Here is a 4,905-nt window from a genome sequence, read left to right as displayed (position 1 = left end):
AAATGATTTTGAAGCGTAAGCTTCTTGGGAGAGAGTTTACATTTTCCCCTTGGTCCCATGCTTCTCCGGTCTACAGATTGTCTTCACCTGCCAAATGGGCCTCTGGATATCCTGTTGGAAATGGCGTTAAAACCACTCTAGCTTCTGCAATGCTCACTGACACAGCTTTGTTTTCCGGGTGGACCAGCGCATCCCTTGGCTGAGCCTGGTGTCCAGTCTCTAGTCAAGTGCTGAGATGCCACACTTTCCAGTCTCCCCAAAGTGAAAGCATGGGGCAGTGTAGAGAGAACCTAGATGCTAGATTGCTCCTCTGTGACTGTGGGTGCCATGTGGGGCTAGGAGGCACCCCACTAGAATGTCTGAGGTCTAGGCTGAGCCACTAGGTCACAGCTAAGGGTCAGACAGGCTGTAGCCAAGAAACACTCAAATCAGATGTTAGAGGAAGAGACCAATAAAAAATATAAAGATTCAACTGCTGCGTTCATGCATGGCTCAAGGGATTTGGAAGTGACTGTGGGCTTTGTCATTCCTGCTTCAGTCTTAGGCCCTGGGGCCACTCACATGGCCATGCCTATGTCCACAATACACATTCATGCAGACCTTCACTCACTCAGGACTTCCTGAGCACCATCTTGTCAAGTATGTGAGTTTATTTATTTTTCTTCCCTGTGGTCCTGCCTATATTCAAAGAATACATGCTAGATCGTATATTCCATGAACACTGGCCCAGGTTTACAGGGAGAGCCACAACCCAGAGCAGTCAACAACTACATGGGAAAAGTGTCTATTGTTTAACCTCTTTTATTGTGTATTTTACAATTTATTGTGAAATAACACTAATGACCAAGAAATCCTACAGAAGAAAGAGTTTATTTAGGCTTCCAGTCTCAGAGGAATGAGTCATCACCTTCATAGTGGGAGGCAAATGTGTGTGACCGGTGCTAGATCAGCAGCTGAGAATGCACATCTCAACCCACGAACAAGAGACACACAGAGATAACTCAAGAGGGCCCACGTCTATTTTTAATTAATTACCACATATTTATTATTATTATTATTATTATTTACTACAATTTATTCAACTTGTATCCCGGCTGTGGCCCCCTCCCTTGTCTCCTCCAATCCCACCCTCCATCCCTCTTCTCCCCCCATGCCCCTTTCCTAGTCCACTGACAGGGGAGGTCCTCCTCCCCTTCCCTCTGACCCTAACCTATCAGCTCTCATCAGGATTGGCTGCATTGTCTTTCTCTGTGGCCTGGCAAGGCTGTACCCTCCAGGGGGAGGCGATCAGAGAGCCTGCCACTGAGTTCATGTCAGGGAAACTTCCCCTGCCCCCCTACCCCGCTCCCCTTGGCTCCCCATCACCAGAGACAAACGTTCTTCAGCAAAGCCAAACCTCCCAATCCTCTTGAAACACCCACCAAACTGGGGACCAAGCCCTTAATAGTCCAAGACATTGGGAGAGCGACATCTTTCTTAAACTACTAAAAAGGAGGAGACAGGGCATCTGGCACTCACTGGATGCTGGCTCTTCTTCAGCCTGTCCTTCATTCACTGTCAAGCTTACTTCCAGCAAACGTGATCTTTGTTCATCCCCTCGTCCTCCAGAGGGCCAGAGAGGCTAATCCCCTTACCCAGAGCTCCACTAGTGGCTTATGAGGGGCAAGGTGGCTGTGGATCTGAGAGAAGGCTGGTCAGGGTTGGCTAGAATGCATTTCCTTCTCGTCTTTGACAACCCTCCAGTCCTCCACAGGATTCATGTTCTTAGTTGTTCCATGAACATCCTGGGTTTGGCCTCCTTATTGGTTGCTCAGAACAGTCCTCAGCATAGGCACCAACTAGTTGCACATCTGACAGGCAAAGGGTCTTTCGGAGAAGGGCAGAACCTATCCAGGTACACAGCTAAAGTGACAAGCTTAGACCTTGACATAGAGGGTGAGTCTGGCTTCAGTAGCCATAAGTCTGCCCACTCTCCAGGGTTCCCTTCCCTCCTGGAGAGGCCCTGGGCATGCCGGTCCCAGTAGGAAGGGGTAGATTTTCAGTGTCTCTGGTGCTGCAATACAACATCACACGAGCCAGAACCCTATGTGCAGCATTAGATGCACATTTCCCAAAGCCAGGGCTGGAAACAAGTGCTGCCTGGTTGAGAAACGTCTCCCAGATCCCACCACCAGCAGAAAAGTTCCAGCACGCGGGTGCCGCTGCCTGCAGGTCTTCTTCATTTTCTTAACCAGCTGTGTAGCCCCTTGGGAACCAGTGGGAACTATGCACCTTCGGGCTAAACATGTGGAGGCCTGGTCCTCCTTCACAGGCCAGCACCTCTAGAGGAGATGTGCCCTACTCCCGCAGCCTGCCCACCCGTGCCTGCCCCACAGCAGCCTGAGCATCTCCAAGAGACAGCACATGCAGAAGTTAAACAGTGCGCAGGCGCAACAGACAGACTGGCAGTTGCGCACAGACAACTTTGGCCACACAGCGGAGAGAGCCAGGAGCCTGCCTTCTGAACTGGGGCTGGCAGGAGAAAAAGCACCTCCTGGAGATGGTGGGACAGTGCTGGTAAGCCCTCCTTCAAGCATGCCCTGAGCCTAGTAACCGGGGTGAGCTGGGTGTGCCAGCCGTTAACCGCCATCATGCTGAGCGGGAGTGGGAAGGTGTTGGAATGCCACAGACACGGGAACCCTTCGGTACCCTCATAATGTTCAGGAGCATCGGATGGGATCCAGAGACAATGTAGGACCCCCGGAATGACTGATATTTGAAAAAGCAGGACTGGGAAGGAAGAAGAAGGCATGAAGATTGGATGAGATTGAATTCTTTGAGGATTGTGAGAGACTTGGGGCTACCTTGTGGGTCATTGACGGTGAACCTCTGAGCTCCCTTCCTGTTCTTTGGAGGAGGAGGGTGGGAGACAATGAGGACCTGTAGTGTCTAGTAAATCTCAGCAAGAGCTGCAGAAAATGAGAGGCTCCAAGGACCAAATGTGCAGGAAGAAGGGGACAGACAGTTGTAGCTTTTGCTTTAGTGTGTGTGTGTGTGTGTTAATGAATTTTGGAGACATTGAAAGAAGGTTTAGGTCAGACTCCAAAACCTTTGAGTCCCAGTGACCACAGATGAAGAGTCCAGACAGTCTCTTCGTGTTCAAGTATATCAAAGTAACAGTCTGATAGGGCAGGCTGTCGGGCTTTGGAGGGCTCAGTATAGGACAATACGCCTGCCTGCGAGGCATCCCCTTGCTTGCCATTCATGTCTTTTAAAGACTCCATGAACCACGTGGGCTTCGGGTTCAGCACACTGAATAAGCGGCCAGCAAGCCTCTGCCATTGTCACACCACCCCAAGCACACCAGTATAAAAGGAGACAGGAGGTGTTGAGGACACTGATGAAACATGTACAAGAGGTATTTCTGGTACCAAATCTAATGGTTAAAGAATCTCATAATATTATCAACAGGTTTCAAATGGAAGGTTTGCCCTGAAACACATATTTTTATTGCTGTAACAAACGCCAGAATCAGGACATGGCCTAAAGAGGTTCACGTGTTTTGTGGCTTGTGGCCGAAAAGCCCAAACCACTTGATAAAGGTGCCCTGACATGAACACGCTGCCTGTGTCAACATGGAGAGAGGGATAAAGGGAATCCACTGTGGGCAGGAGCGGCCAAGAGTTGAGAACAGCCTCATGTGGGAGCAACTCATTCCTGAGGGAGCTAGGGTAGCCCCACACCACCTGACTGACTTTAGAGAGAAGAAATAATCCATTTATCCAGAGCTGCTCCACGACCACATGCTTGGCAGATGTTCCCTCATCCAGCACAACTCTGCCACCTCAGCATTTCACCACCAAGGACCAAACTTACACATTAAGGTTTGGAGGACAAAACAAATCCAAGTAGCATCAAAGCCTAACGAGTATGCCCAAAGGTGGCCAGGTGCCCAAGGCCATTTGCCTGCTTATGTAATGTTTGTCTTCACTTGAGTTTGAGCCTCTCATACTTGAGGTATTTTTATATGCCTTGTCGTTTATCTTGGTAATTTTAAGTAACAGTGTTGCTACAAGTTGTTAATGGCTTTTAATGTGATTTAACCCTTTTTGAGTTTTTAAGGCCTTCCTCTGGAGTCCAGCCCTAGTAAGGGGGTCACTCATTCACTGTACTTCAGCAACACCTAGAGATTTCATTTGACATGGTGCACGCCATGTGGAGAACACATGCTTTGACTGTCTTTTTAAGAGATCAGATTCTGATGTTCTTGGAGACCCAATGAGAATGATGCTTGAAACTCATTGTAAGCATCATTGCAATGGGGGGGGGGGAAGGAGTGTATTCGTGTATTCATTTCTATGGCTGCTGTAACAAATGGTCACAAATCGAGATTCAGTCCCTTCCAGTCCTGGGTAAGACAAAGGTGAAACACTGCTGAGAGCCTTTCTGGAAGCTGGAGTGGAGAACTTGTGGTGTGGTGTCACTGTCTCTTTTTCGGAAGCGGCCCACTCTGGAGTGTTTGTGGGACCTTCATGTCTCTGAGAAGCTGGCAACAAAAGTTAGTCATTTCTGTCCCCTCTGTTCTTCCCTTTCATAAAGAAGGTTTTGTAATTGCATTGTAGTAAGCTGCATAAATCTCCATTTTCAGGTCAGCTTCTTCCGATGATGGCCGGGGCAGCATGCAGATTCCCTCACAACCACTCAGAATACCAGACTATCTCATCTGCACATGTGCACCGTGGCTGAGAATCCTGGGCTTGGTACACAGATCCCTCAGAGGATAGCAGCCCACTCTGCCTAGTTGCAAGAAATGGATGCCAGACCCAGCTTACAGATGGTGCCAGAGGAGGCCAGGCAGAAGAGAAACTTCCCTCTGTGGGAGCTCTTCTCAGCTTCCATGGCCTCTCACGAGGATCATGGGTGAGC

Source organism: Meriones unguiculatus, chromosome 7 (genome assembly GCF_030254825.1).
Source record: "Meriones unguiculatus strain TT.TT164.6M chromosome 7, Bangor_MerUng_6.1, whole genome shotgun sequence".
NCBI classification, from domain to species: Eukaryota; Metazoa; Chordata; class Mammalia; order Rodentia; family Muridae; genus Meriones; species Meriones unguiculatus.
This window is presented reverse-complemented; position numbering follows the sequence as displayed.